The 21,194-nt window shown below is 39.0% G+C and overlaps 1 protein-coding gene across 3 annotated transcripts in view; it reads right to left on the bottom strand.

Annotated features, from left to right (window-relative positions):
• The window catches only part of LOC102167986 (uncharacterized), a 573,390-nt gene that overhangs the window by 121,211 nt on the left and 430,985 nt on the right, over positions 1-21,194 (bottom strand). For all 3 annotated transcript variants that reach the window (XR_014843341.1, XR_014843342.1, XR_014843339.1), the window contains one exon: positions 2,562-2,691. The gene's annotated coding sequence lies outside the window, so the exon portion shown is untranslated. The remainder of the gene's footprint in view (positions 1-2,561; positions 2,692-21,194) is intronic.

The raw sequence follows: 21,194 nt of genomic DNA, 5'->3' as shown, positions 1-21,194 counted from the left end.
GATGTGAGATCAAGGACGGCTATGTAAACTAAGTGAATCCAGAAGAGCTGATCAAGGAACCCAAGGCTGACGAGTTAGTACCAAGCTTAATTTTAAAGACAGCAGAAATCCCAAACAGCTATTGCCCCAAACAGTGCAACTGGACTAGAGTTATGGTAAATAAAAATGATGGAGGGACCTCAGGAAAGTATATTTTTCAAAGAGGGCAATTTATCAAGTCTGTGAAGGAACATCCCACACTTCTCTGGGCCTCAGTTTTCTCGTTTGTCCAATGGGGATAATATTGATTCTGAAGACTATTTGACAAATGAAGATATGGCTCATGATAAGGGCTCAACAAATAACTTCTATCAGTGTTGCTGCGGTTTTAGTTGTTATTATCATAAGTATAATCCAACTTGTCCATTTCATAGATGAAGAAATTAAAGCCTGAGGAACAGATGGGATTTGTCCCAAAGACCTCCTGTGTCGGATGTCTTCTTCCCTTTGTCCCTCCAGATTTCTATCTTCTCCATCCTCTGCTTTTCCAGGGGTCAATCTCCATGCATGGCATTGACAAGGCTCCAGTGACTGGATAGTTTCCACCCGCAGGGAGAGCGAGCAGAAGGTAGGAAGAGGGAAGAGAATGAGATCAGGGCACTTTTTCTTGGCTTCTTCCCTGAGAAGATGCTGTCAGGTGCAGTGATTCTCTACAGATGCTACAGGTCCTCCAAAGAGGCTAACTCTACGTGACTTTATCTTTCTGGAATCCTGAAACTGCGCCCAGCTCTGGGCCCTTCCAGTTAATACATGGCAATCTGTTTGCTGCTTCCAGCTCTGAATTACTGTCCTCTTTTGGAAAAAAAAAAAATGTTTATCAAATTACCCTACTTTGAGTGTTCTGCCAGGTAACAGAGATAGAAATGACAGTGGAGTCCAAGCATCCTGATTCTTGGTGTGGAATCTGTCCTTCATGTTCATTTAACTTTTATTCATATGCTTGTTAAATGATTGTCTACTAAGAGAAAGGCCCTGTGCGGGGCACAAGCCATAGAATAATCAGTAACACACGGGTGCTCACGGTTTTGACACACCACTTGATAGGACTCCAGTGCAGGAGTCCGCAAACTGTTTCTATGGAGAGAGCCAGACAGCAAATATTGTAGACATCGGGCCCTGTCTTTGTGGCAACAACTCAACTCTTCCATTGTATGATGAAGGCAGCCATCAAAAAAAATGTCCAAAAGTGAGTATGACGACAGACCCATAAAACTTTATGTCCACTGAAGTTTGTACTCCATCTACGTTTCATGAGCCACAATATATTCTCCTTCTTGTGATTTTTTTCCTCCAAATATTTGAAAATACAAAGACTAGGAGTTCCCATTGTGGCTCAGTGGCAACGCGTATCCATGAGGACACAGGTTCGATCCCTGGCCTCGCTCAGTGGGTAAAGGATCCAGTAGTGCCAAGAGCTGTGGTGTAGGCTGCAGACATGGCTCAGATCTGGCATTGCTCTGGCTGTGGCGTAGGCCAGTGGCTACAGCTCGGATTCAACCCCTGGCCTGGGAACTTCCATATGCGTGGGTGTGACCCTGAAAAGATTTCTTAAAAATTTATTTTAAATACAAAGACTATTTTTAGCTCAGGGCAAGGCAAAACCAGTCAGCGGGCCAGATTTGGCCCTGGTTTGCTGACCTCTAGGCTAAAATATGAACTTGGGGGTTGAGGGAACACTTTGGGAGGTCAAGAGTTGGGAGGAGAGAGCTGAGAAAGGATTCACAAAGGATGTGACATCTACACGGAGAATGAATGGATGATGTGGATGATAGACACGGTCTACCAGGAGAAAGGAAAAGTACCTTAAAGGCACAAGAAATGAGCAAAATGAAAGAATCTTAGAATGTGCAGAGAGTGGAGTCTGAACTGGTAGGGCCAGAGCAAAAGTACGTGGGATGATAGGCTCTGAGTCACATCCCAAGCACCCTGCAGAGAGACTGGACTTCAGAGGTAGAAAAGTCACACAGTAGGGTTCTGGGCAACAGCATTCAGCAGATCTGAGTGCAAAATCCAGGTCCACTGCTCTCCAGCTCAGTGATCACAGACAAATGACTTCACCTGTCCGAGCCTCATTTCTTACATGCAAAACAGTCCTCCTAACAGCTTCATGACTAGAGCAGTGAGGATTACACGGGGCGATGCACACAGACTGCTCTCAGCAGTCCTGGCTCACAGTTAGGGCTCAATAAAGGTTTGCTATTATTAGCATTATCATGATTAGGCTCATTGACTAACCTGGCTCTGGCTATGTTTGCGCTAGCCCAAATTCAGAGCATTCTTTGCTAGTGCTGATGCGGATGGCAGCTGGACACTTGGCAGCCCGGAGGTGAACATAAGGTTTTCCTTTTAGCACTGTGATAGCATCAGCTCTAATGAGTCTGCAGTGGCAGAAATCCATTTCTCTGAACTTGAACCTCGCAGACCTCGGTTCACTAAGTGTGTAGCCAAAGCCGCAACTCCTCAGTCCAGACAATACCCTTCTTAAGAGTGTTCCAACACACAGAGTACCTATTATTACTTACCTATGAGTTTTCTTTCCTGTTGAGGCTGCAAAGGGAGAGGACAATGTTTGGATAGTTCTCCTTTTTAACAATTTCTTCTTGAGTCTCCTGGCTAGCAGCCTTCAGAGAATGTCCATGGTGCTCCATCGACCTGAAGGAGGAGGAGAAAGGCAAAAACAAATGTATATTATTTGATGACCTCACTTGAAATAAACAAGCTGTGTCTATCCTAAGGATGCCTAAAGTGATACATCGTGTGATTAATTTAGCAGATGCTTGAAAGACTTCAGACCTGATTTAAATACAACATTGAAATAAAAAGCACAACATATTAATTCTGAGACACATAGGAAAACTACGAAGTGGTAAGAAAGGACTGATTACTTATTTTTTTTAAGACAAAATACTTTTGGTACTTAATTCCAACTCAGGTACTTTATCACTAAACAGACTTTCAGGGTATGTTTCAAGGTAATAATTTTCACTACACTTTAAAAACAAAACAAAATTGGTTGTAAATGTAACAAATGTTCAATATACAATATTTGGGAAAAAAGAGAAAACTAAAGAAAAATTTTAAAAATTACTCAGTAAGTCTAAAGCCATCAGTTGTATTTTAATGTTAATTATGTAGTTTCTTCAAAACTTTTGTTGGCATATTATGGGGTTTGGGTTCTTTTTGTTTGGTTGGTTTTGGATTTTGGTTTGTTTATCTAGAGGTGCACTTGTGGCATATGGAAGTTCCCAGGCTAGGGGTCAGATCAGAGCTGCAGCTGCTGGCCTACACCACAGCCACAGCAATGCCAGGTCCAAGCCACATCTGCGACTTATACCACAGCTCATGGCAACACCAGATCCTTAACCCCTGATAGAGGCCAGGGATCAAACCCGCATCCTCATGGATACTAACTGGATTCTTTACCACTGAGCCACAATGGGAACTAAACTGTGGGCAGATTGTAAATCTAGATAAAGTCATGGGAGACCAAATGAGGAGCATGGGAGGTTTCACTTGAGGATGTAAAAGGGTTGAAGTGAAAATGACAGAATATGGAGTTCCTGTCATGGCTCAGTGGTTAACGAATCTGACTAGGAACCATGAGGTTGAGGGTTCAATCCCCAGCCTATGCTCAGTGGGTTAAGGATCCGGCGTTGCTGTGAGCTGTGGTGTTGGTTGCAGATGCGGCTCAGATCCTGCGTTGCTGTGGCTCTGGCGTAGGCTGTGGCTACAGCTCCAATTTGACCCCTTGCCTGGGAACTTCCATAAGCCATAGGAGCAGCCCAAGAAATGGCAAAAAGACAAAAAAAAGAAAAAAGAAAAAGGACAGAATAAGAGCTTAACTGCACAGAGCCATAGGGTGTTGCACCATCACCCTCACCTCCAGCCTGGGATGGGGAGTCTAGGGTGTGTTAGTTCCTCACCCTAGGTACGAAAAGGATGGATGGACAGATAAATTGATAGATATTTCAAATAGGCATCAACACTAGCCATAGTGATAGATGACTGCATAAGACAAAAGATGGGAGACAGAAAAAAATTGAAATGACATATTCAAAGTGTAGAATAAAATAACTACTACCCTAGAATTCTACATTTGGTGAAAATATTCCTCAGAAATAAAAGTGAAATGTAAAGATATTTTAAAAGGCAAAATATAAAAGAATTTACCATGTTCAGTCCTACACTAAAGGGATTAATAAAGGGAGAGTTTAGGGCAGAAGAAAAGTGATAGGAGCTTAGGGAAACTGTAAGGAATGAAAAACAGCTGAAATGGTAAACAAGTAGGTAAGTCTAAATGAATGTTGAGTTTATAAATAATGTTTCAAGAACTATGAAATATAGAGAGAATACACGTAGAATTAAAATACACGACAATAATAGCGCAATAAGGTGGGACAGGGTCAATGGAGTCGAATTCTCTAGGACAATGACAGAACATAGAGATAGTAAAACAATAAAAGGAAAAATTAAATAATAAAAAATTATTTCTGAGTAAAGGCCAAAAATTGAAAAAGTAAGCTAAGTAGATAGAAATAGATAAATGGTACATATAAATAGAAATATATTAGTAGTTACTTTAAATGTAAGTTGGCTAAATATTTCAATTAAAAGAACAAAGACTAGAGTTCCCGTCATGGCTCAGTGGTTAAAGAAACCTACCAGTAACCGCAAGGTTGCAGGTTCAATCCCTGGCCTCGCTCAGTGGGTTAAAGATCCGGCATTGCCATGAGCGGTGGTATAGGTCACAGATGCAGCTCAGATCCCACATGGCTGTGGCTGTGGCTGTGGTGTAGGCCAGCAGCTGTAGCTCTGATTAGAGCCCTAGCCTGGAAACCTCCATATGCCACGGGCGCGGCTCTAAAAAGACAAAAAGACCACCAAAAAGAAAAAAAAAAAAAAAAGACTAATAGTATAACTTAAAAATAAATTGACTATATTTTTATTAAGAAACAAATACCTTAAATACAAGGACATAGACTGTTTGAAAGTAAAAGGTGGGAAATATTTATACAATGTAAAAATTAATAAAAGAAGTTTGCTACATACTAATATTTGACATAGTTATTTCAAAGCAAGAAACACTACTACAGATAAAGTACAGTTTTTGATAATAAAAGGATCAACCTATTAGAAAATGTGCCAGTTCTAAATTTATGTCCATCTAAAACAGCTTTAAAGTACATACAGTGAATATTAACAGAACGAAAAAGAAAAATAGACAAAGTCACAGTCGTTTGGCAGAAATTAGCACATTTCTCACTCAAGTTCTGATACAATAAATAAGCAGACAGAAAATCAGCAAGGATGTAGGATATTTAAATAACATAAAAAGCAAACATGAATGGCTTGACACAGAGAGAACAGCACAGGCAGTACCTGAAGAAAAGAATAAGCAGCAGGGAGATGGGCAATAATGAACACGAAACAAAGTTTCATGACTCTGAAGCTGAATTCGAGGAAGTGCTTTAATCTTGGGTCAGAATAAGTTTGCCAACTACTCTTAGCACCACTGTCTCCATCACAGTAAACCTTTCTCCCTGTAGAATCTGGACAAGGGTAGGCCTCCTCCAAAAAGGAGAAAGAAAAGCAAGCCAGGGCTGTGTCCAAATCTCACACTCAGATCAGGCCCTTGTTTTGTGAGGACAGTGGCTCCAAAAAGGCAAAAATGTTCCTGTCCTAACTCATTTCTCTCCTGGAAGTGGGAGTTTCTTTCTGGAAACATGCTAATAGGAAAGTGGACTTTCCCCTAACTATTTCTCAAGGAGATACTGTGATGCAGAGAAGGACATAAAAAATGTCCGATATAATTGTAACACTGATCACATTTTTTTTTTTTTTTTTAGGGCTGTACCCACAGCATATGGAGGTTCCCAGGCTAGGAGAACCAATCAGAGCTATAGCTGCCAGTCTACAACACAGCCACAGCAACGGGGGATCCGAGCCGCATCTGGGAGCTATACCACAGTTCACAGCAACACCGGATCCTTAACCCTGAGCGAGGCCAGGAATCGAACCTGCATCCTCATGGTTCCTAGTCGGATTTGCTTCCACTGCACCACCATGGGAACTCCCCTGACCACATTTTTGAATGAAATGTCAGTCTTCCTCACCCCTCATCTTCTGAACCAGGTCTTATTAACATGTGAATCCCAACCCTTTATATAGTGCTTGGCACATCATAGGTATCCCACAAGAATGTGCTGAATAAATAAAATATGAAACAAGGGAAGGAAAGGCACCTGACAGAAATGAAAAACAGTCTCTGAGTGATAAACAGTATTTTCCAGAGTAGCCCTTCCTAAGACATGACATTAGAGATAAGGTCCTCAGGAAACTTGGAAATCACCCACACGCAACCAAATAACAGTGTACATCCTCGGATCTCAAAAGAACAGTTGTTAGTTCATCTATTGGATTAAAACTGGACATTCAGAGGGAAGATATATTGATAGATCCATGTGGTTTGCATGGAGGTGGAAATCCGGCCAAGGTCAGTAGCGCAGGATAAGGAAGAAGCAGCAATCCCAGGCTTTTGATGACCTAGTGATGGGGACTCCCATATTTGGAGTGCCAGGAATTCCCACTTAATCCCCCACAGCAATCTTTAAAATCATTACCGCTTTGCAACGAAATAAAACACTGAGGTCCAGAGAAAATGAGAAAATTGTTCTAATTATTGCTATAACTGAGAATCAAATCCTTATCTTTCTATCCCCTGAAACCTGGGCTCAACTTTTCTCTACAGGTACCAAAAACAGCTTTTAAAAGATGTTGTGAGGCTTTTGTGCAATAAACTATTTATTGATTTGACTCTCTTTGGGAACTTCCCAGATGAAGTGTTGCCTAAAGTCAGTATCTGATAATATTGCTGACTCGCCATGATTCAAACTGCTTCTTGATTGACTGGAAAGACAGAGCATCCAGAGGTCCAGACCAGGCCCAGGGCAACCCCATGTACGTTCAATTCCGCCAGCAGGAGCGGCACATCCAGAATGCCTCTGCCTCCTATATATCTTCCTTTAAAGCATTAATTAAATGATTTGCCTACTACTTTCATAAAATATTAAAAGGACAACCCAATGGATTTCCTTTATTTAGGTGTTAGATCTCTCAATGTTAATGGATTTTGAAACCGTTTAATAGGTGCTGCCAATGTTTTTCTTCATCTTTCATTTGCTCCTTAAAGTGTGTGATATTTTTTTGCCATAGAGAAGTGTTTTTGCTTTTAATCCTGTCTCTGTCTCTCGCCTCCATTCTCTGTCTTGCTCCCACCTTCTTCTGCTTCATTCTTTCTTGCACTCATCTCATTATTGTCCCTCCCTTATTGACCCTTATCTTTTCATCGTGGAGAAAGTCTTTCTTATTATTACAGTTGACGTACAACATAAGTTACGGGGGTACAATCCAGTGATTCCCCATTTTTAAAGGTTATATCCCATATATGGTTATTATAAAATATTGGCTATATTCCCCATGTTGCACAATACATCCTTGTAGTTAATTTTATACACAACAGTCTGTACCTCTTAGTGCTCTATCCTTATCTTGCTCCTCTCCCCACTGGTAACCCCTAGTTTGTTTTCTAGATATGTGAATCTGTTTTGTTTTTGCTATATTCACTAGTTTGTTTCATTTTTTTACAGTCCACGTGTGTGTTATCATACAGTATTCATGTTTCTCTAATTTCACTTCGCATAATACATGTACCCCAATGTTCACAGCAGCATTATTTACAGTTTCCAAGGAAGCAACTTAAGTGCCCATCAGTAGATGAATGGATGAAGAACTGAACATATATATACATACATACATACATACATACATACATAAACACAGTGGAATACTACTCAGCCATAAAAAAGAATGAAATGTTTCCATTTGCAGCAACATGGATGGACTTGGAGGACAGTATCATGGAGAAATTTTTAATTTTAGTCAAATCTAAAAATCTTTCCACTCACTCTTTAACCCACAGGATCGTTTATTTCCATAGCATTGTAGAAACTGTTCTTTCAAAGTTCACAAGAGGTCTGAGTTCTGAACTGATGGTGCCCTCCCTCAGTTTCTATAACCTCTGAGTGGTCTCATCCTCCCTCTTGGCTTCTCTCCCTTTATCCTCTCTTTGAACAAGTGTTCTACAGGAATCAGTACACTGCATTCTTCTTACTTTCATCTTTGTTCCACTTCAGAATAATATCTATGAATCCAAGGATTCACCAAGGAGTGAATTCACTCAATGTGAAAAGTAAAAGTGAAGACAAAAGGCGAGTATGACTCATCTTTCTAGAACATTAATATTTTTTTAAGACCTGGAGACAAATTGATTGTTTTCTAATAAGACATAAATAGATATTTTGTAAAATAGAAGGCAAATTTTGCATAAATTTCTAAAACAAAACATGAGGTGTGAAGAAATGTTAAAGTCAAAGTCATGGCATGTGATTTTAAGTCATGTCTTAAAATCCTTATATTTTCATTATCATTCATTATTGCAAGTACATTGATGGAAAAAAAAAACATAACAATTCATGTATGTGCATCAAATCTAATAAATTTTCTAAGTCCTAATCTTAGGTCCCAAAAATGTTTCCTAGAAGTTGGTGATGGTGATAAGAATGATGATCATTATTCCTAAGCTAATGCGAATTTCATAGGCATTATTGCACAGAAGACTATAGAATCATCCTTTGGCAGGGCCAGAGCACTGACGAAGGAGTAACTGCCTCTTAGAGGGAAGTTCATAGCGATACAGGTATTCCCAAAAAAAGAAGAAAAATCTCAAATCAACAGCTTAACCTACCACATAAAAGAATTAGAAAATGAAGAACAAACAAAACCTAAAGTCAGCAGAAGGAAGGAAATCAAAAGATCAGAGAGGTAATCAATAAAATAGAGATTCAAAAAACAGTGGAAAAAAAATCAATAAAACTAAGAGCTGGTTCTTTGAAAGGGTAAACAAAATTGACAAACCTCTGGCTAGACTCACCAAAAAGAAGAGAGAGAACACAAAAAAAAAAAAACAAAATAAGAAAAGACAAAAGGAGAAATCTCAAGTGATACTGCAGAAAGATAAAAAACCATAAGAGAATTCTATGAACAATTATGTGCCAAAAAATTTGACCATCTGGACAAAATGGACATCTTTCTAGAGACATACAGCCTGCCAGAACTGAATTAAGAAGAAATATATCATTTGAACAGACTGATCACTAGAAATGAAATTGAATATGTAATAGAAACACTACCCACAAACAAAAGTCCAGGACCAGATAGTTTCACAGGTGAATTCTACCAAACATACAAAGAAGAACTTATGCCCATCCTTCTTAAAATTTTCCAAAAGTTTGAAGAAGAAGGAATCCTCCCAAAGACATTCTATGAAGCCACCGTCACCCTAATACCAAAAGTGAAGGTACTACCAAAAAGGACAATCATAGGCCAGTATCTCTGACAAATATAGATGCAAAAATTCTCAACAAAGTTTTAGCCAACCAAATCCAACAACACTTAAACAAAAAGATCCTACACCACGACAAAGTGGGATTCATCCCAAGTGCACAAGGACAGTGACTTATTATATGTTTTAAGTTTGTACAGTTGAATTTGTATTTTTAAACTTGTATAGTTCACTTACAGTATATTTGTTTTAGGTGTACAATAGTGCAACTATTTTTATAGATTGTGCACCATACAAAGTTATTGACTATATTGCCCGTGCTGTACACTACAACCCTGTGATGTACCTACTTTATAACTGGTAATTTGTAACTCTTAATCCCCTCCACCTATTCCATCCATCCCGTACCCTACCTTCTTTCTGGCAACCACTAGTTTGCTCTCGGTGTCTGTGAGCCTGTATCTGTTTTGTTTGCTTTTCTCTTTTTAAGATGCTACTGCAAGTGAAAACATACAGTGCTTGGGAGAGATAGAGATACAGATCTTCTTCATCCATTCATCTGTCCCTGGACACTTAGGTGGCTTCCGTATCTTGGAAGCTACAATAAATAATGCTGCTATGAACACCGAAGGGAATATATCTTTTCAGATTAATGTTTTCATTTTCTTTGGATAAACATCCAGGTGTGGAATGTGGAACTGCTGGATCATATTTTAGTTCTATTTTTAATTTCTTGAGGAAACTCCATGCTGTTTTCCAGAGCGACTGTACCAATTTCCATTCCGACCAATAGTTAAACAAGAGTCAAGGGGGGGCAGGTCAATTAGCCAATAAAGTCTACAGCTTTTTGCCATTATCCTCATGGTCACAAGGTGGCAAATGTCACAAAGTCAAGGCTAGATGAGAAAGGACATTGCAGTGTATCCGTCCCTCCTTATGAGAAAATCAAAACCTCTTGAAGAATTCTGCAGAAAAAAAATTCATTTTCTTAGGCCTCTTTGGTCAAAGCTAAGGTATCTCAGGGCTTCCAAGAATGTGTGAAGAGTGAAAATGAGATTATCATGATTGGCTTACACCAATAAAATTTATTAGCTTGGGTGTGGACATAATGCTCCCAGTCCAAAACAAGAAAAAAAAATCACGTGAGTGCAGTTAGCAAGGAGAAAGGAAGAGTAGTTGAACACGAGGTAGAGCCAACAACATATGCCACAATGAAAAAATACAAATGAATTAGCCTCAATATAATTTCTGAGGTCATTTCAATACCAGTGCATGAACTAACGAGAACATTAGAGACCATCCATAATGAATTAAAAAAAGAAACCTTTTCAACTGTGGCAAACCATCAAGAGAGCCAGCAAAGGAGAGGAAAATTCTTTAGCATCAGAGCCAGACTCATTCCCTATCCCCAAGGGAATCTTCAAGCGGTCCTTGGCGTTCAGAGCGGAGCTGTGGAGGCCCTCGTGAGCCAGAGAGGAATAATGACTGCTTTGTCCTTCTCCTGGACCAGGGAAAGAGTGATCAGCTGTAGCCTCTCCATGAAAAGCCTCACTCTTACCACCTTTATTCGCCCCCGCCTTCCTCCCCACCCTCGACAGAGTCCCCTGCTCAAAATCTGACGTAAATTGTTTCCTTACCATGGCAAGCTGCCTAAGATTTCTGGGAAGTAAGTTTGAACAGGAGTCATGCCAGGGCTGGAATCAGCAGTGCTTCTGTGTAGCCTGCAATATAAGCTGTAATTAGGGATACTGAGATCCCTAACGTTGCAAGCCAAGTAAGTCTATGTGTGGATGCGCTGGAGAGGTTTACACACACACACACACACACACGTTGTATATTTACTGTATATTTTATACATAGCGTATATTTTTTTTCTGTTTCTTCACTTAGAATATGAAAACCAAAGACCATAAGAGACTGTGTTAGTTTGACGGTCTGACATCTCTCCCAAGGCTGTTTTCTTTTTCCTCTCCATTCATTCATTCACTCACTCTTTCCATGAAAGAACTTTTCTTGGGTAAAGAATCGCTAACAGGATCGATAAGGATCACCTCCTCATGGAGTTTATGGCGAAAGGCAGACCTTTAGCCAATATTTTAGATTGTTTCTTGATGACGTCTACCCTTCTAGCTCCTTCTGTTTTTCCTCTTCTTTACTGTTCCAGGGCTGAAGTAAAATACTGCCTGCTGAGATGCTATAGTTGAAGGGGCATGAGCTGTGGAATAAAAAGACTGATTAGAATTCCAGCTCAACAACTGAGTATGAACTGTTGTTGGAACTTCGGCCATTTCCTTAGAACACATAGAGCTTTTTTCCTTCGTCTGAGCAGGTGGCCAATTGTGCGTTCACACACCAATATTCTCATTTCCATTCTTCTTCATTTCCTCTCTTAGATGGTCTTACACCAGCTACTCTCAAATTTGTTTGAGCTTTTCCATGGAGTTCTCTCTCTTCCTGGCATACAGAGATAGTTCTTCAGTCCTAATGACTCCAGAGCTCCATTTATTCAGCTTAGTAAAATGTCATTGGACAATAGCATATGTAGAGAACAGTGTGCACATCATAAATGTACAGCCCAGTGGATTTTCACAAACTGACACAACTGTGGAACCAGAATTCATATCATGAAATTGAACATTTTCTTTTTCTTTTTTTTTTTTTTTTTTTGCTTTTTGGGCCCTCACTCACAGTATGTGGAAGTTCCCAGGCTAGGGGATGAATTAGAGCTACAGCTGCCTGCTGACAGCATGGCCACAGCAACATGGGATCTGAGCCATTCTGCCACCTACACCACAGCTTATGGCAATGCCAGATCCCCGACCCACTGAGCAAGGCCGGGGATTGAACCCATGTCTTCATGGATACTAGTTGGATTTGTTTCCGCAACGCCACAGCAGGAACTCCCTATCCTTATTTCTAATACCAATAAGGGTACTACAAGTACTCTTTTGCTTAGGGCTTCTTTCACTAAGCTCCATGTTTATAAGATAAATTACTGTTGTAAGCTGCAGTGCTACCCTTCATTGTCATTGCTGTATAATATTCCATTATGTGACTAGATCACAATTGGTTTATTTATCCCTCTGCGGATTAATGTTTAGATTACTTCAGTTCTGGATTATGATAAATAGTACTAATGAAAACATTCTTGCATATGATTTTCTGTCAACATGTGTACACTTCTCTTTTGGATACCTAGGACTAGAATTACTGAGTCATAGGGAACGAAAATATCCAACTTTAGTCAATATCGTCACTTTTCCAAAGTGGTTGTGACAATATATACTCCCACAAATAGTGTACAGAGTTCCTGTTGCTCAATAAGTTTACTCGCTATTCTTGCTATTAATTAGTATCATTGTTTTTATTGGTTAGTTCCTACTAGCTAGCATACCTATTGTTCAACATGTTCTGAAGAGTTCCATCTTTTACATTTGAACCCTTCTGATAAAGGTACAGTGACACTGTGATATTGCATTGTAATCAAAATTTTCATTTTCCAATGACTGATGAAGCTGAGCAGCCTTTCATGAGTTTACTGGTCATTTGGATATTATACACTTTTAGTGAAATTCTCGTTCAAGCTGTTTGCCCATGATTTACTACTGAATGGCCTTTTACTTATGGAGTATTCTTTATGCATTTTGTAGAGTCCTTTGGTTAGCATATGTGGAGCAAATATCTTCTTACTCACTTTTATATAGTTCTATAGAAACAAATGTGGTGGGATCATGCCTCTGAAACTTCTTTTATCTGTGCAAATTTAGGTGAGTTAACAAGCCTCTCTGAACCTCAGTTTTCTCTATAAAAAGTGGAAAGGATAACCTTCACCCAACCTACATCATCTTGTCACTGGGAGGAAAATGAGACACTACATACACAGCAGCTTGAAGAATTCATAAGTATCCAGGAAAAGAACTATAACTGTGGTTTGCGACTATTGTAGATACCTTCTATTACTATTAGTGGTAAGTAAATTGTCATCAGAGGAGAAAACAATCACATTCTATGATGGGTAGAAAAAGGATTTAGGAATAAATCATCCTATGAGGATGATCTCTTTAGTTCACATCCCTTGGAGAAAGAACGTTTAGTTACACATCCCACGCCGAAAAGGAATCTTGTAAGGCCGAAATAACGCTCCCAGATGTGAGCCTCAGCACTCACACAAGTGTTTCCAGAAGTGGACAATGCCATTCCTTATTTCTCATTTCCTCTCAGTTCCCTTTCTTTCCAATAATACATCCAACAGGCAAGGATGTCTTCACCAAGGTGGTACCAGTTCTCAAGAACCTGAGCCCATGACAAGATGTGTTTCCCATCCATCTTCTTTCCTTAAACCAAAGAGCAATTGACTTTTGTTGAGAATTTAGTGATATAAGAGCTGTGGGGGATATATAATTGTAGGGAATAGTAGAAGGTCAGATGCTAACACACTGAAATCATCTCATCCTATCTCCTAATTTTACAGCTGAGGAAACAGAGACTTAGAGAGATCAAGTTACTCACCTAAGGATGTACATGAAGTGAGTGAAGGACAAAAACCTACAACTTTGCCTTACAGGCTATGTTCTCTGGAGGACTGTGTCTGTGTTGTTCATTGTCACAGCACATGGCACACCAAGCACAATGCCTTTTAAACAGCCTTCCTGTCATGTCTCAAACAACCAAGCTCATTCGTATCGGAAAAGAGAACCAATAAATGGAAAAGGCTTGGCACTTTAAAAAGTTTATAGAATTACATAAACAAGCAATTGTTTGGGCATACACACAGCTAGGAGAACGTGTACAAATGATTAACTATGGGATACGTCTCATGTTCCTCAGAGAATCCTTCCAAAACCACCCACACCCTGAGACAGTGTACACATAGCAATATTGTTCTTAATTCTATTATAGCTGTGTGTGTTGTATCATCTCATATTATAGATAGCTATTCGTGTGTTTCAATCCACTAAACTGTGCCTAGTCCAGACCTAGTGGGTGATCATAAATAGTTGTTACACAAATGACTCAATCAACCAACTAATAGTGAACAGTGGATTTCTCTGTTATTTTAGCATCTCAACCTATATTCCCAGGACTGTAATTAGGGATATTAAGATCCCTGAAATTGGAATTCCTGCTGTGGTGCAGCAGGTTAAGGATCCAGCATTGCCACAGCTGTGGCATAGGTCACCGATGAGGCTCAGATTCAATCCCTGGTCCGCCCGAACTTCCATATGCTGCAGGTGCAGCCAAAAAAGAAAATAATAACAACAAAAAGACCCCTGAAATTGTGGCTCAGTAAGTATGTTGTCTCTGGGGGCAGGATGCATACACATATACGTGCATGTATTTTTTTCTGTTTCTCTTGTTAACTTCGAATATGAAAAAAACAAAGATTATAAGAAACTTTGTTATTTTGATGAAGTACAGCAACTCTGCCAAGTCTGTTTTCTTTTTCCTTTCTTTACATTCATTGATTCATCCATTCATTTACATATTTTTTCAATTAAAGAATTACTCTTGAGAAAAGATCAGCTGGTGAGAATTGTTTTGTCCCCAGGGGGACATGTGCCAATGTCTGGAGATATTTTTGGTTTTCATAACTTAGTTCTCCAAGTTGCTACTGGAATAGTGGATGAAAGCCAGTGATGTGGCTACACATTGGGAGGGCACACGACTAGCCCCCTTCAAAGACACATGCAACCCCAAATGCCAGTAGTGCCAGGTCAAGAAATCTGCTATATATCTACTGTAACTCAAATACTGTCCATTGCCCTGTGTATCCAGAAGAAGACTGTCACTGATTTAAAAGAAAACATATATACAGACTACTGTATATAAAATAGACAATTAACAAGGACCTACTGTATAGCACAGGGAAATCTACTCAGTAGTTTGTAATAACCTATGTGGGAAAAAGGAATGGATATATGTGTATGTATAACTGATTCACGTTGCTGTACACCTGGAATGAATACCACATTGTAAGTCAACTATAGTCCACTAAAATATTTTAAAAAAATAAAAAAAAAGAGAGAGAGTACTGGTCTCATCCAAGGACAAGAAATATACACTTATATATTACATATACAATAGATACATATAATAGAGCTTTCCTTCTTTAATCTTTGCAGAGAAATAAACCTGCCTTGTTCATCTGTAGAAAGTCACAATGGTCATTTGAATCTAACATTTGAAATTTGAACCATTCAGGTCATCCAACAACCACTTTACCGTATGTCTCATCGTTGCCCGGCACAGTGCTGTGCCAAAAGAGAAGGTAAAAGAGAGAAATGATTCACCTTGAATGGATGCTTCCCATTTCTCAAAGCATCTTACCATGTGACCTCACAACTTCCCTTTAAGGTAAGGAGTTTGATAATTGTTGACCCAATCCAACAGGTAAAGAAACTAAGACACAGAGATAACACAGAGTATCTTCTAAAATTAAAGAGTTCTCTCCCTAATACACAAGCGAAGCCATGGCTTGTGTAAAACTGAAAATAAGAATTAGGGTGAAACCCATTAAATGGCATAGATATGTTTTATAGTTGCCTATCTGGAACCAAGAAGGAGGTAGAAGGCTGGATTAGCTCGTTAGCCTATTCAGGCTGCCACAACAAAAGACCATAGACCGAGCAGCTTATACACAACAGAATTTTCTCATAGTTCTGGAGACTAGGAAGTCCAAGATCAAGGTGCTGACAGATTCTGGCAGGTATGGTGTCGGGTGAGGGCCCCTGCTTCCTTGTTCCTAGACAGGCTTCTTTTTGCTATGTCCCCATGTGGCAGAAGTGAGGCGGGAGCTCTCTGAGGTCTTTTATAAGGATACAAATCCACTAACAGAGGGTTCATCCTCACGTCCTAACCCGCCTCCTGACACCATCCCGTTGGGGGTTAGGATTTCAGTATATGGATTTGGGAGAGACACAAGCATTCACACACAAGAGGGTGTGAGGAAGACACGCTCTTCCTAAGCCCTTCTAGGCAGGACCACCGTTCATAATTAGGACCAAGAAGAGCCCTAAAAGGTTTTCCCCATCTGGGCAGATTCAGTGGTCTCACTAAGCTAAGTGCACCGCAAAGAAGATGAACTCCATTCTTTGTGAGTTATTTCACAACATTTCATCATTTAAAATATACACAAAAAAAATTAAAAAAATAAAATATGAAAACCTATCATCTGGCAAGAACTTGAATGGCATCATCTAGAGAAAATTTGAATTAACTGATGTAGAATGAAATCTAAGATCAACCTAAATGCTCTATCTTTAAGTGCATCTTGCCTCTTGAAATAAATTAAACATTGAAATTCAAAAAAAATAAAAAATAAAAAAATAAAATATACACAAAAATATATTAAAATATTTTTTAATTTTTAAAAATGTTTTTTATTATAGTTGATTTTTAATGTTGTGCCAATTTCTGCTGTACATCAAAGTGACCCAGTCATGCATATATATATATATATATATATATACACTCCCTTTCTTATATTATCTTTCATCATGGCCTATACATAGTTTAGCAAATAGCATCCCTGGTTTTCATTCTGAGCCTTTAAGAGAAAGAAAAAGTCAGGCACAATTTCCCTGAGTTTGCTGAAGAAACTAAGGCTCTTAGAGGTTAAATGATTTGCCTGAGTCCACTAAGTGACATAGTTTGATGATTGTATGACTAGATCTTTTGCCACTTTTGTCCTAGAACATTCTGCTCTTTTAAAATCATCATCACTTTTCCTCCACCCTCCACCTTAATTTTCTCCAGAGGAGGGGGAAAAAGCACAAAACTCAAAGAAGTATGATACCTCTAGGGATTTTTCATGACTCACTAAAATAACTGGACAGATCCTCTGGGAAAGCGAGTCAGAGTAAATAATGTGGGAAGATCTTAGTCTTCCTCTGAACTGACTGGATAGGACATTCTCTGATTGACATTCTCAGATTCCCACAAGGAGAATAAAGCTCCTTGCCTCTCAACGATGGAACCCTGAGCTGAGAGGCATCTTTAACTTTTCCAAGAAAATGGAATCACTGCCACAAAGAAGTGGTCTTTGCTGCAAGGCACAACTGAGTCCATACAAGGTCCCCTGCAAAGAAGGCCCCCAGATGCCAGGTCTGGCTGTGGTCAAGTAGAATAGACACACTGCATTCCAGTCATTGTTAGGGTAGCCAGTCTTTAATTTCACTTCAAAACATTTTTATCAGACAACTAGAATTTGATAGATGAGGCACATATGATTTCACAATAAATGTATGTTTTGTGTTGAGTTGTTCATAATAACATATACTCCCTAGTGGAGTTTTGAGAACACAGAATATAGAATACCAATGGGCAAGTAAAACCATGCCCACGGGTCCTAAGACCATCTCTGATACAGGAGCACAATTCAACACTCAAGAGTTTGGAAGAGAGCGTGTTATCAGTAATACTATTATGCTTCTGAATAAGGGTGAATTTATTAGTTTATATAATAATACCAACAACTGAGTTTCAAAAAACTATAATAGCGCCAGAGAAAAGAATCAGACACAATTTTATTCTTAAGAAATAACTATTTAGGAGTTCCCGTCGTGGCTCAGTGGTAGGCAAATCCAACTAGAAACCATGAGGTTGTGGGTTCGGTTCCTGCCCTTGCTCAGTGGGTTAATGATCTGGTGTTGCCGTGAGCTGTGGTGTAGGTTGCAGATGCGGCTCGGATCCCACGTTGCTGTGGCCCTGGCGTAGGCTGGCGGCTGCAGCTCCGATTCGACTCCTAGCCTGAGAACCTCCATATGCCACGGGAGTGGCCCTAGAAATGGCAAAAAGACCAAAAAAAAAAAAAAAAAGAAGTAACTATTCAGTGCTATTAAAGTTACTGATTTAAGTACCTAATCAGTACAGTGTTCTGTGCTACATACAAGAGATAAAGAGTTTGAGAAGCAATGCCCATCCTCAAAGAGAGACTGATATATCCCTACGTACAGACCATGGGGCGATGCCATAGCAGTTGTTGGCACTGTGTGCTATTTTAGAACAAATGTGAGAGTGACCAGTTCTGCATGGGGGGCAAATCTGTGAAGAGAAATCCAACAAATGTTTGAGGCTGTGGGGATGGCCAGTAAAATCAATCAGCCTCGGTCCTGTTAGATGGTCTTCCAAACCCCAACTCAATGACCAGTGGCTGATTCAGTGACCACACAGACACACAGACTTACTTAACTGCCAGCCTGTTCTGGCTCAAGCTAGCTTCATGTGATGAATTTCCTTTTGCATTTAGTTCTCTTCTTCCATTTCACAAACTGAGGTCAGGAAACTGGTCCAGGATGTGATTAAGTCAACTCTTGAGTCTCACAAATTTCTCACAAGGAGGAAAGATAATTGCATGTGCAGGGAAAGATTTCTGGGTTCAAGGATAATAGTCTCAATGGAAACAGTGACAAAAGCTTTACTACTCAGACTTTGCTTCTTCCAGACCAGCTGAGCAAGAGATTTCTGACATTTAATGCTGGATGAGCATTATTTCCTCCAACTGATCAAGAATAATATAATATTACATGGCCTTATATAGTGAATCTTTGGTCTCTGGCCTCTCAGGATGAGTCAATTAAGCTTTACGTGATCCATCAATAAACAATACCAGGTCTTAACATTAGGCACTGGGGGATCAATAATAAAGAAACAATGATTCTTATCTTCAAATCTTGTCTAAAACATGGAAGAGACAAGTACCAAACTAGGTCTGATTCCAGAGTGCTAATGTGAGCCGAGGAGGCTGCCAAATTCTAGGTGCTGGACTGGAGGAAAGGGTAGGAAAGACTTCCTAGAAAAAGTAGCATCTAAGCTAAGCCCTGAAATTAAATGCAAGGGATATGTAGGTAAAGAAGGGTTAAGGAAAGGGGCATTTCAGGAAAGGAAGTAGTAAAAACTAAGGCTCTAAGCTCCAAAAAACAAGACCTTAAAGAAATTCAAAATAGATGTAACATAGGGAAGACAAAATATTGAGTCAAATTATAAAATGAAACCTTCAATCACTGCACAACTATAAATGTAATAAAATTCACTAATTTAAAAATAAAAAATAAAAAAATAAAATGAAACCTTCAAAACTATTAGCTTTTATCCAGTCCGTAACTCATTGTCAATTGCTTCTCTCTCCAATGAGAGAGAAAAAAGAGACAGGGTAGGAGAGGGACATTATTATTTGGATTCTTAAAAACAATATTGTAAAAAATCAGGGGAAAATGTGTAGCCAATATAAAATATTGAATAGAGGAATAATTATATTTTAACACAGTAAAAAAAAGAGAGAGAGAGAGATTGAGAATGGAGAGAGATAATTACAGAGTTATGTGCTGGCCAGGTCATACAGGTCAGATTTATTTTGAAGGCAGAAAAAACTTTGAAGGTTTTTAATAGGGTGATGAGAGAGAGAGAGTGTGTGTGTGGGGGTGTGTGGGTGTTGGTGTTGCTATTTTTGTTGCTGTTAAAGAGTACCCATAAGCTCCTGTTGGAAAGTGGGTTAGAGGAAGTGAAGATTGAAGTTAGAAACCAATTAGAAGGTTGTTTTGGTGGCCCAGAAAGGAAATGACAGAGTCTTGAAATTTTTTTAAATGGCAGTGTATTAAAAAACATTAGTACAATAAAGAATCTCTAAGGATTTGGAGAGAAGAATTGATAGTTAATTGAATGTTGGAGCTGAAGGAGAGGGAGGAATCAAGGCGAATATTTAAGCTTGGAAATTGGGCAGGTAACAGTCCTATTTATTAAAGACGGTAAAACTTGGTTTTTAATGGATTTTTTTTTTTATATTTTTAGTACCCATAACAAATAAGTGATAATTTGCAGCCTTCGGGAACCAGAGCCCTGAAACTAAGTTATCTTTTCACCTGACATGAAGTCATCTAATTTAATACTGATTCCTTAAATATATACAAGGGAGGATGTCAGACACAAAAGGTCACATTGTGATTCAATTTATATATGAAATATCCAGAATAGGTAAGTCCATAGAAACAGAATCCAGGTTGGTGGTTGCCAAGAGCTTGAAAGAACATATTTTTCAACTTGATAGACATGACGGTTTCACAGCAATATGAATATACTAAGCACCACTGAATTGCTCACTTTAAAATGGTTAATTTTTGATACCCAAAGCAATCTACACATTCAATGCAATCCCTATCAAATTACCCATGGCACTGTTCAGAGAACTAGAAAAAAGTTTTAAATTTGAATGGAAACACAAAAGACCCCAAAGAGCCAAAGCAATCTTGAGAAAGAAAAACAAGAACTGGAGGAATCAGGCTCCCTGACTTCAGACTATACTACAAAGATATAGTCACCAAAACAGTATAGTACGGGCACAAAAACAGACATATAAATCTATGAAACAGTATAGAAAGCCCAGAAATAAATCCATGCACACATGGCCAAATTAATCTACGGCAAAGGAGGCAAGAAAAGTGGACAAAAGACAGTATCTTCAATAAGTGGTGTTAGGAAAACTGCACAGCTACACATAAAAGAATGAATTTTAGAACATTCTCTTACACTATTAACAAAAATAAATTCAAAATGGATTAAAGACCTAAAGAGAAGGCTGGATACTATAAAACTCTTAGAGGAAAACATAGAACACTCTTTGACATAAATCACAGCAATATTTTTATGGATCAACCTACTACAGCAATAAAAATAAAAACAAAAATAGACAAATGTGACTCAATTAAAAGCTTTTGCAAAGGAAACCATTTAAAAAATGAAAAGACAACCCACAGATTGGGAG

This window comes from Sus scrofa, chromosome 4 (genome assembly GCF_054392235.1).
Source record: "Sus scrofa isolate SSC_HxYL_T2T_F1_AM1 chromosome 4, Sscrofa_HxYL_maternal_Yorkshire_Landrace_v2.0, whole genome shotgun sequence".
NCBI classification, from domain to species: Eukaryota; Metazoa; Chordata; class Mammalia; order Artiodactyla; family Suidae; genus Sus; species Sus scrofa.
This window is presented reverse-complemented; position numbering and strand designations above follow the sequence as displayed.